At 45.1% G+C, this 12769-nt stretch overlaps 1 protein-coding gene across 8 annotated transcripts in view; it reads right to left on the minus strand.

Moving 5' to 3' along the window:
• LOC144163271 (uncharacterized) overlaps nt 1–12769 on the minus strand; it is a 94474-nt gene that overhangs the window by 40107 nt on the left and 41598 nt on the right. The window lies entirely within an intron of this gene.

The raw sequence follows: 12769 nt of genomic DNA on the forward strand, positions 1-12769 counted from the left end.
CTGGTGGAGTACGGCGGACCGTCAGTGCACGATTGCGGAGATTGCTACTTTGAAAAGGTCCATTGGGGGAGAAATCGGGTTCAACCCGATCCTCCTAAAACGTGTTCGTGGTGTAAAATTCGGGTGAAAGCAGGTTTTATCAGAAAACGAACAACCCTACGTATAACACACCACGAAAATGATTTCTGGCTTTGCCACTGCTAGCAATTACTGACTTAAACACTACTTTATCTCATCTAGGTTTTGTAATCAGGCTAAATGAAGACTTTTGCCTGCAGGTTCATCGCAGCGGTCAAACGTGACGTAATTTGTTTCGGCAAAATTTTATCAGTCAGAAAAAATCATTACAATAAAAATCTACAGCGGTTTCTTTCTTAACCACATGCTCTGGGCCGAGCCGCAATGCGTTCCAAAACAAACGAAGAAACAAACAAAGACGCTCCAAAAGAATCCGCACGTGGAGGATTGCCAACGCATGCTTGTCGTAAGTGAAATAGAGCTGACAGTGCGTATCATGGGAACGTTGTAGTATCCGTGTGGGGCGCGCTTCACGGCCAATCGTGCGTGACCGATGCGACCGCGCTGCGTGTTTCCAAACGCACTGCTGCCCAGCGACCGCCAGATGACATATGGGATGGCACAGTGGTCACAGGCTGCGCCCCGATCCCAAAGTGGATACCGCAGAAAACAACACGTCGATTTGATTTTAAAAATTCAAAAAATGACTAGATCCACTGGGGCTCGAATCCAGGGCCCTCAGCGCCAGCAGTCAGAACTCTACCAAAAAAAAAATTCGTTCGACCAATTTTTCTTCATTTACGCTATTATAAGATTACAGGTGGAACTTTCGCGGAACCTGCATTATTGCGGAAATGTCATGCGATTAACCTTTTGACAGTTTCCTTAATTTTTTTATATCTTTCTTATTTTTTAGTCTTCCAAAATTTCGTTCGACCAATTATCTCCATTTACGTTATTCTAACGATTACATCTGGAACTTTCGCGAAATCTGCAATATTGTGGAAATGCAGGGCGTTACACGGTTTGCCATTTTCCGTAATTATTTTATATTTTTCATATTCACGTAGTTTTTCAAGATTTCGTTCAGCCAATCATCTCCATTTACGCAATTATAACAATTACAGGTGAAACTTTCACGAAATCTACATTATTGTGGAAATGCCATGCGGTACGTTTTGACGTTTTCCGTATTTTTTTTTTATAATTTGATTATTTTTTAGTTTTTCAAAATTTATTTCGACCAATTTTCTCCATTTACGTTATTCTAACGATTAAATTTGGAACTTTCGCGAAATTTGCATTTTTGCGTAAATGCAGGGCGTTACACGTTCCTGGCAGTGGGGGTACTCGGCAATAATGCTACGCATTAAAAATCGACACCACAGAGGCCGAACGACGCGTTCCCGCTCAGCAGAATAGCGGGCGAAGTGACGTCACACATGTCACGTGGAGGCACTGGACAGCTACAGGGCTCGACAAATCGAAATGCATCCTCGGGCCCAGAAGCACACGATACCTTAATTAACCACCGAGCGTAATCGAAAGGTAAGTAACAACACGCGCGGCAGCGATATTACACGCGTGTCGCGGCTTCGCGTCGACTCGTGTTCAACGCAAAATGCAGGCCAGCTTTCGGACAAAGAGGTGCCTTGAAGCGACCGAGAAACGGGATCACGCCAGAGGTGTATGGAAGGGCCATTGTGTGCTCCTGGCGGAGAAATCGCAGCACATCAGGTCTCATTGTGCGCGCCGAGTGAGACAGCAGCGATAAAAACGCTCGCTTTCGCTCCTCCTCTCTCTTTCGTACGCCGTTTGTGTACCATTGTTTGCGGCGCATAGTGTTTAATTAACGATACGCGCAATCACGAACGAGGTTGGAACCGATCCGGTAGGTCAGCCTGGTTTCACAAAAGCCACCAGGAAATATTTCGAGACGTAGCGCAACGGCGCGATTGTTATTTGCTCATGGCTGTGATTGTACAAGGAAATTAAGCCTGAATTACTGGGCAGCGATAAGTACAGGGAACCAAAGAGCCATGGAGCGAGAAATGATAAGAGTAATACTTAGGGACAAAAAGAGAGCTGCCTGAATCAGGGAACAAACTCGAGTAGATGATGTCATAGTTCGAAATAGGCTTGGCATGGCCATGTGGTCAGGCCAAATGAAAACCGATGAACCACCAGGGTACCGTATTTATTCGAATATAAGGCGAGTTTTTTTTTTTTTTTTTCCATAATTCGTAGTCTCAAAGTTATACTCCGCCTTATATTTGAAGCTCAGAAATATACCTTTCTACACCCTCACTAAACTACATTCTCGACTTATAATCGTGACCGCCTTATAATCGAATAAATACGGAAGCAAAGTGGTTCCTGAGAGGCGGGACCAGAAGAAGGGGAAGGCCAATGACCCGATGGAGGGACGAAATAAGGAGATTTGGGGGATTAAGAATGGACTCGAGCAGCGCAAGACAGGAGCGGTTGGAGGTCGATGGGAAAGGCCTTGGTCCTGCAGTGGACCTAAGTAGGCTGCTGCTGTTGATGATGATAATGAACTAGATTGATTTATATTAGTGATAACAGTAATAAATGATTCCAATTTATACTTTCCGGGGTTCTACGCGCCGAAGCTTCATCTTAGCTGTGACTGTCAAAAAAAAGAAAAAGAAGAGCGCAAAAAACAGACACACGACAGACGAAGAACACACAGAACGAGCGCTCGTCTTCGTCTGTCGTGTGTCTATTTTTTGCACTCTATTCTTTTTGCAAAACCAACTTGCACAGCTGGGAGTTTTACTCAGCTGTGAGGGGCGCAGCGCTCCAGATTAATTTTAGTCGCCTGGGGATATTTCACCTGCACCGAAACAGCAATGAACGGTACCGTATGTATTCCCGCTTTATTGACAGTGAAATTCAAAGCCCGCCGTCAATAAGAAAGTTCACTGTTAACGCGATAGCATCAATGTAACGTCTCTGTGAAGATATGGCATCCCGTGCTCATTCATGGCTTCTCCGAAGACATCATAATGACGCTTCCCTCGAGCTCTAACTTCAGACGGGTGTTACTAACACCAGTCGGCCACAACACTATCAAATGAGAGGCTCTAACGAGCGAAGGGTTTACTGTCGTTGCAAGCCTGTAGGACGATCATCATAGCTGCTATAAAGCACGGGAAGATTGGATTTACTTTTGGTGAAACAAAGAACAAAGAAAAAAATCCCTGGCCATCTCCACGATCGTGAAACTAAGAGGGACGAAGCATGCAGAGTGCATAAGAGTATTCTTGGCGCCTTGGCGTTTTTGCCAACGGAGATGAAACCGTTGGGGGGTAGAGGTATACAGTTTTGCTGTAAAAGTCTCTTGTCTCTGAAGCATGAAGCACTTTCGCGCCAGGCGTGAACGAGAGTTCCGGTGTTTTTTTAGTGTGCGTTACGTTCTAGCGCGAGACATAAACGAGTTTCCCGGTGTTTTACTACCGTGACTACATAAGACGACGATTACGATGACGACGATAGGCGACGCCAACATCGCCAGCCCCTAAGGGGCTCGCCCTTAATATATGGTGAAATAGAATTGAGTTTACGGACGACAACCGCCCTTACCTTCGTTATTTCAGACGTATAAATTGTGGGCGTCAGAATTAGAAGTACGTTTTCTTCTTTGTGTGTATGAGGGCATCAGATACGATACATACCGTAAAAACCCGCGTATAATACGGACCCGCGTATAATACGAGGTGTAATTCGGGGACCGCAAAATCAGAAAAAATGTTTTCATCCGCATATAATACGAGGTAAAGAGCACAGAAAACATTTATTTGCACTGAAGCTATCCTTCAGTCATTGTCAGTTTTCGCTGGCACTGTCTCCCGAAGTCCGTTCAGTCATCGTCAGGTTCGCTGCCACTGTCTCCCGAAGTCGCCTTGTTGGAAATGTCTTCACATGGAAAATGGTCCTCAGTGCCACCAAGTGCGTTCGAGATGCCGCATGTCTTAAAAAAGCGACTGACGAGCTTCTCTGGGATGCTGGCCCACGCATCCGCGACCCAGCCACAAAGCACCGCTGGAGAAGCCCGCGTCAGCCATCCGGTAGCTGTCACTTACGGGTCTCCTGACCTCATCCACTCCTGGTAGCAGGAACTGATGCAGTCTTTGAAAGCCTTGTTGATGCAAACGTCTAGCGGTTGCAGCTGGGATGTCATTCCTCCTGGAATGACGATAAGTTCGGTGCGGGGTTCGCGCAACAACTTCTTCACGGAATCGGCCAGGTGGCAGCGAAATGCGTCCAACACGAGCACTGACGGGAACCCCCAACAATGCTCCAGGCCGCCGACACCACACAGACTTTATCCATTCAAGCACCAGTTGCTTTCTCCACCCGCGAATGTTGCCTTCGGTGACGCTGAACTGCCGTCCTGCGGCGCAATTCCTGGTGGTCTCAGCACATAAAATAACTTTTCTTTTAATTGCCGCTGAATACTGCCTTCGTGCACCCGACATCATGATAGACTTGCGGTGAACGTGCACCGATCCTTCGCGTGGTCAAAACAATCAAAATGGCGCCGGCTGAGAGAAGCCAGCTAACGCCACCGCAAGATGGCCCACCCTCCGCTGAAACCGAAACCAAAAGTGCAAATTTTCGGCTGAAAACTTTGGGATCCACATATAATACGAGGCACAAATTTTACGTAGTAAAATTTGGAAAAAAACCTCGTATTATACGCGGGTTTTTACGGTATTCTTACTAGTTGCTTCACTGTCATCCCGTATTACGCGTGTGTCAGCTTTGAATAAATTAATGCATGTCCTTAGGTTGACTGTGAGAGTACCAAGCACTAACACTGCAGGGGGGATTAGGTTCAGCAAGGCTTGGGAGTGAGCTGTTGGTGTTTTAACATCTGATTAGGTTTACAAAGTTCTGCCAGCATTGCAACATTAAAAACATCCATTTTCCCACAGCAGCACATAATTGGAACAACGCTGACTTTGACGTTAAGTCCCCACTAAGACTTGAGTGTTTTACTAGACATAAAAGAGTAACCTTCCTAAATTATGACGACAGCAGCATCTTCGACGGTTTGCGACCGCACTGTGAAGGGGGTGAACACTGACTGTCATGTTAACGGAGACGTAGTATCGTAACTGCTCAGTCCCTTCTAGCTTAAACGCGCACAACCACCACCACAACAACAACAAACGAACATTTATTGAAAGGGATGGCTCAAGGCCGCATGGGGCCATAATTGGGCTTAACCGCCCAATTATGGTCCTCTTAGCTGAGCAGGATATTACGTCTGGTGAGCCGGGCGCGCGGAGCGACAACGCAACTACGCATGCGCAGAACACCCAGGAGTCTTCTCGGCATACGCAGTAGCTTCCCCGTGAGGTACAAAACACGCACGCTAAAATAATAACCCTTCCGCCGCCACTAACCACACGTATTACTGCGCAGTTTTCGTGGACGACCCGTACACAACTGCCCCGCCCCGCTCCGGTGTTCCAAACGCCGCGCGGTAGAAACGACGGAGGCCTTCCGACGGAATGAAAGAAGGCCTTTCGACATCAAGCCGGAGACTTTGGTATCGTTCAACAACACACAAACAAGTGTTGTCGCACGGGACGTCCGCTGCGTGCGAAGGAAGTGTGCCGCCCGCTTCCCCGGTTCGTGACCTCCTTCTTGAAGGACAGATACGGCTGCTCTCTCGAGTGCCCTTTAGGTAAGGTGTCACACTCCCAACGACGAGAAACAGTAAATAAAAAGACGAGAAAGTGAGCCCGTCGCGTCAGTTCCTGTCGCACCAGCTTCCGCTCACGTGCGAGAGCGGCATTCGCAACGTGAGGTGGCCGTGCGCGGACGCACCGTACTTCCGCCGACGTTTCGTATTATATCCCGCCATGGCGGCCTTTTCCGCTGATTTGCGCCCCAGAAAACGGGTACAAGATGCGCGTCAAGCGGTGGTCGCAGTAATATAGATTGATTAATGAATTGGTCCAATGATGAATCAACTGCTCTGTCGATAAGGTGTAGTCTTCAGTGCGTATTATTAAAGCGAAGCTTTAATGTCCCCACTGATGCCATTGTACGCCTATACGCCCTGCAGGAAAGCCAACTTTCTCTGACGATGATGATGATGAATGATCGCGGGTAAAGTGAAAGAGAAAAAAAAACACTTCCCGTGGCCGGAATCAAACCTGGGTCCCTCCCGTTATGAAGCCGGCGACTATGTGATTGCTCAGTCTCGACAAGGCCGAAACTCAGTCAAAACACAGACGACAACGAAAGAATCCGTCCCGTGAAAGCTTCGGGTTCTACCGTCGTCGTCGTTAAGACGGCTTTTTAGAGGTGATGGTACCTTCCAGTACGTTGCAATTCGATATATTTTTATTAGCCCTTGTCAACTAGCCCTTGTCAAACTAACCAGCTCCGGGCTTGACAATATTCACCCCAGCCAAATACAAATGGTCGCTCATCTCATTTCAGAGGCACTTTCTCGTTTAATTAATCTAATGTTTAAAAACGGTGTGTTTCCGGAGGAACTTAAGCGGGGAAAAATTATCCCATGTATGTATGTATTTATTGCACAAAAAAACAAGAAAGGAAGGTCCACCAACAGGCGTAAATTGTCTCGCCTAGGGGCGGACACCGGAACGCCTGCTGGTGTGGGGGAGGTGGGATAGGGAGGAAAGAGTACATAGGAATAGGGGGATAGGGTAGAGGGCTAACATAAATATATAAAACATGGGCAAGAATAACCTATATACAACGTTATGTGAAAGAGAGAAAAAAAAACACAAAAAAAACGAAACACTAGACAAATAAATAAATATCACACGGAGGAGTAGGACACCTGCACACCCACACACACCCACACACACACACACACAGGAATTCTACCCTAACAGCTACACTCCACTGCGACCCGGGCAGTTACGTAGAGTTGTAGCTTAGTGCATTGTGGAGCCCCGAGGCCCCCAGGTATGCTCCCAGGGCCTCGAACACTTTGTCCCGCTCCCTGGCATTTCCTGGGGGCCAAAGCAGTTCCTCAAGCGGCCGCACCCCTCGGAGCACGGCCAGAAGCTCCGCCCGCCCTGCCGCAAACTTGGGGCACTCGTACAGTACATGCGGCAGGGACTGCACGGGCGCTCGGCAGTGAGTGCAGGCAGGACTGGCCACACGCCCCAGTCGGTGCTTCCGCTCTGAAGGCCCATATGCATATTACCATTTTTCAGTATGCATATTACCATTTTTCAGTAAAATAATTGAAAAACTAATTGCAACTCGTCTAACAAACTATTTAAATAAATTTAATATCCTTTCTTCATGCCAATTTGGTTTCCGTCCTGGTTATTCCATTGATCTGGCCCTCGTTTCCCTTACCGACAAGCTAAAATCATTTATTGACGAAGGCTTCTACGCTGGTTGAGTTTTTATCGATCTGTCTAAAGCATTTGATACTATCAATCACTCTATCCTTTTTACTAAACTCGAATTGCTTGGAATTTGTGGTCCACCATTATTACTCATTAAAAATTACTTACGAGATAGAATTCAGGTTGTTCCCGTAAGTGACGTCTACTCGCAAGCTAGAACAACTAACATTGGCGTACCCCAAGGTTCCATATTGGGGCCACTACTTTTTTTGTTATACATTAATGATTTACCGAATAGCCTTGCCTCTTCAAAATGTCTATTATATGCAGACGATACCACTCTCTACAACTATGACAGTACTGTTTTGTCACTAACGTCTAAACTAAATGTAGATCTTCGTAACGTGTTACAGTGGTGTAATCTTAATAAGTTAAAAATTAATGCTTCTAAAACAAAGTTCGTTCATTCCCATCAAAGGGCCATAGCATCCACACCATCTGTTACCATTGACAATCAGCTAATTTTCGCCAGTGAATACTCCTCATTTTTAGGCGTCCTACTTGACTCCAACTTGAAGTATCATCATCATATTGCTAATATAAAGAGAAAAATGGCTTACGGCATGCGCATCCTCATTAAAGCAAGATCTTTCTTCAGTCATTCAACGCTAATATCACTTTACTATTCATTTATTAATCCACATATTACATACTGCATCTCATGCTGGGGCAATACATACGACACTCACCTTAACCCATTACAAATAATACAAAATCAAGCTATTCGAATTATCTCATCAAGCACGTATGGCGCGAATGCTCATTCATTGCTTTGTTCAAATAATATTTTGTCTGTTTCCAAACTGGTGAGTTATAACCTAGGTATTTTTTGTTTAAGGTGCTTCGCAATGAGTTTCCGTGTTTCTCTTTTTTGGCCGCTAGTCTTGTTAATTTCATTTCATTTTACCGAGAGTAAAAACTAACTACGGCAAACAGACAGTGCACTTTCTCGGCTATATGTCTATTGATTTCTATGCCATCCGCCATTAAGTCTTCTAACACATTGCACAAATTCAAAAAAGATTTAATGTGCTACCTGATGTCCCCGCCTCAGACGTAACCGAGATTGTTCCTGATGCTTTGTTTTTCAGTGTTTTTCTTTTCTAAATTGATTGTGTATAGTTATTGCTACCATGTAATTTACTTATTGACTCTGCTTTACATCATTCTTGTACACATCCCTCTTTTCATTTGCTGCTATTATTCAGTGTATTTTAAGTGATTCTTGGCAGGAGGTCCCGCTACAGTCTTTGACCTTGGGACCTCCTTCTGTATATAACCCCCATGTATCATTTGGAGATATTAATAAATTGATTGATTGATTGATTGATTGATTGATTGATTGATTCTAAGAGTGAATGGCTGATATGATAATGTAGCACGCTAGGCAAATTTCTTTTCAATTTTGGCTCTTACTTTCGCTCATGGTTGCAAGCTGACGCAAATCAACGAAAAGGAGTTAGAACATTGCACGCGAAATTGTAACCCCGCGTGTTCTGACGTAGCACTACTATCACGTAAAGTCGTAACACAATGCAAAATTCTTGTACGTCTCGTCCATCGGTCTCTGCGAATCTCGTGATGCGTAAGTACAAAACTTAAAAAAAAAAGTGCATCTTGAATCCCTAATGAAGCTTGGATTTAAATTAGTGTACGACGGCAGGCAGCGCAAACGCGTTTGATAATTGTTAAAACTAATGTTCTTCGATAATTTTTTTTGTATCTGTAATGAACAAGCCATATAGAAACGCATGCCGACTAAAGCCTACTCAACCCAAAGACGCGGGTTGGATTCCCGGCAGCGGCGGCCGCTTTTCTGATGGAGGCAAAAAGTAAAAGCGCCCGTGTGTTCGATATTTCGGCGCACGTTAAAGATCCCCAGGTGGTCAAAATTGGTCCGGAGCCCTCCACTACGGCGCATCTCATGACCTGTGTAGTTTGGGCGCGTTAAACACCATAATCATCATCATAATCATGCCGATAAACGCCAATAGATAGCCATCGCACAATCACGCATATGCGAAATAAGGCTCGAGGAAGTGACTCCTATTTAGCACTATACAAATGTCTTGAGCGACGCTTTCGTTACTTCCATATTCTGTTATATATATATATATATATATATATATATATATATATATATATATATATATATATATATATATATATATATATATATATATAGGGAGCAGTAAAACTTCGAACAAGGTAGAGGCACGATTGTTGCCAACGTTTCAGCAACGCGACTTGCCTACGTTTTCTTTCTTGTGTTCTCTACCATCTTCAAAGTTTTACTGCTCCCTATATATATATATATATATATATATATATATATATATATATATATATATATATATATATATATATATATATATATCAGGGTGTCGAACCGGAACCGAACCGAACCGAAAACCGGAACCGAACCGGTATTTTTGCCGGAACTGAACCCGAACCCGAACCATTATTTTTTGAGCCGGCTGAACCCGAACCGGAACTGAACCGAAAAAAGAAATAACGGTTTCCGGTTCTCGACAAAACGGTTCGACCATCCCGTTATTGATAACGGGTGGTAAGTGTCATTAGGGGCTTCTTTCTTTCACGCGCCATCAACTTCGCAATCTCTCGCTCACTGTTACCCGTTCAATGAATCAAAACGCTCCGAACACGCTCATCACGGTCACAACATGGTGACAATTTGATTACTTGATTGATTGTGAGGTTTGTTAATGCGCCGACGCAAGGCAGGCGATGAGGCGCACCGCAGTGGACGGCTCAGGATTAATTTTGACCACCTGGGGATCTTTAATGCGCGCTGAAATCTCGTACACACGGGCGTTTTCGCTTTTCGCCTCCATCAGAAAAGCGGCCGCCGCGGCCGGAAATCAAACCCGTGTCTTTCGGCTCAGCAGCACAACGCCATAGCCACAACATTGTGAAACGACTGCACACCAGTATAGCAATTAAGGCTCCTAATTGCAATGGTATATTGCTGATGGTCGAGCAAGCAGGGTGCAAGGCTGGGAAGAAGAAATGTCAAACTCTTGGCAGCCTGCACTATGTTTGAAGCACCGAATTCACCCTTCCCGTGGTCGCCGGTGCGCCTGTCACCACGCCCCCACAAGGGGCCTTAAAAGGCTCAATAAAACGTTTGTCGCTCTCTCTTTCTCCCTCATTGGGACAGTGCAAGTGCAATCAGTCCACGAGATTGTTGCAATGTGTACCAGCCAAGGTTCAAGCCCTACATTTGCCTATGCCTATTTACAGCAGCTAAAGAGTGTTGAAATTTTGGCTTTTAGGTACATGCATAATCACAAGAATTAAAACAGCGCCACTAACGGGACGCACGAAGAAAGGGACGCACATATGTTTGTTATTGGTTCGAGACATCGGCTTTATACAAGCGAGGCGAACCTCACGAAACGAGGAAGAGGGGAAAATAGGGCGAAGGGGCCGGAGAAATAAGATTCTTAAACGTACTGCACGGGGAAAGAGAACATTGATTGATTATGAGGTTTAACGCGCCGACGCTACACAGGTGATGAGGCGCGGCCCAGTGGAAGGCTCCGGATGAATTTTGAACACCTGGGGATCTTTAGCGAGCGCCGAAACCTCGAACACACGGGCGTTTTCGCTTTTCGCCTCCATCAGAAAAGCGGGCGCCACGGCCGGGAATGGAAACCGCGTTTTTGAGGCTTAGCAGCACGACGTCTTAGCCACTGAGCCACCGCGGCGGGTGAGGTAAGCGAAGATACGTGTCTATTCGAAATTCTAGAGACTGTGTTCTTTCGAATTGACAGGTGTGCCCAGCGTTGAGCACTGTACGTTTGGTTTCGCTGATTTCCACTAGCGTCTTTGGTAGTCTCTTGTACAGGTAAAGCTGCTCTTCACAGGCGAATAAAACGCCATGTTGTGTGCGCGGGCGTGTGTTTGCGCGCTTTACGTGGAAGTTTTCTTTGTTGATTGTTTTGCAGGCAGCATTCGCTCTTGATTGCCGCAGTAAGCCCGATAACGAAGGGGCCGCAGCCCCTGGTCGGCGATATTTTTCCGCCGCGTCATCTTACATGCTTGGCCAAGGATCCTAAATGGACCATGAAAACAAAGCCCTACCTTGCCTTGTTTGAAAGATCTGCCTTTGGTGACTCGTTAAGGAAGTTGTTTTTACAAGAAGTGGGTGAGAAACACCGAAAAAACTTTCAAATTTTCTGCCACCCAGCATCAGCAGTTACGTAACAAGGAAGTAATTCAAGCAAAATGGGCAATGTCTTAAGTCATTATTAGCATCTAAGCAGTACAATAAAACGAAGAAAGGGGCACCAATAAATAACACACTCATGTCTCTTGGCGGCGGCTTTGTGTAGTCTCTAGGATGACAGTAGGGGTGGTGAAAAAGAGGCTGGTACATTTTCTGTTACACCTGGCCAATATTTTCAAATTTGACAGTAGTATTGCAGCTCATTTTCAAAAAACCACTAGTTCGAGTGAAGAAAAAAAGTACTTCAGTTTTGATGAATTTGAAGTATACAAAACTGATTTTTCACGCCTTGCTAATAATTCAGTTCTGAACCGGTTCACGAACCGGTTCAACACTCCGAACCGGTTCGCGAACCGGTTCGTGGATAGAATTAGTCGAACCGGAACTGAACCGGAACAAAATAAATTTACCTGAACCCGAACCGTAACCGAACCCGTATTTTTTTCGGTTCGACACACTGATATATATATATATATATATATATATATATATATATATATATATATATATATATATATATATATATATATATATATATATATATATATATATATATATATATATATATATATATATATATAGGCTGGTGCAGTTTACATCCTTACACACGCAGCCAGAGACCGTCTGCGTTGTGCTTTGGGTTGAAATGCTCAACTAGAATTGGTTTCAGTTTACGGTAACCTATTGGCTAGTTCATTTCAAGGGTAAGCGCCATTAAAAATTGCTTTTAAAACAAAAACGGCACCGAATCTTTATTAAACGCCGTACAGAACCATTTTTTCGGTTCCTATTCAGCCCCGTAAAGTCCGCTTTCCCCCATCAAGTGTGTAGTTGCAGAAAACCAAGCTTTACAGTAGGTTATGGCATTGGACGTCGGTCCACGCCAAACATTTGCAGCCTCCAACGGGCAGTTGCCAGTGATCGCAATGAACAAAAGTTGTCGTGTGACTCGTTTACATCGACACAGATATTGCACCAGGGTTGCAACCTCTCACGCCTGTATGCATCCACCGCTTGCGTACCCGGAGGGGCTAACTGAACCGGGGCATGTCGCCGAACAGAACGC

This window comes from Haemaphysalis longicornis, unplaced genomic scaffold (genome assembly GCF_048455015.1).
Source record: "Haemaphysalis longicornis isolate Haplotype H1 unplaced genomic scaffold, Haemaphysalis longicornis Haplotype H1 scaffold_12, whole genome shotgun sequence".
Classification (NCBI taxonomy): domain Eukaryota; kingdom Metazoa; phylum Arthropoda; class Arachnida; order Ixodida; family Ixodidae; genus Haemaphysalis; species Haemaphysalis longicornis.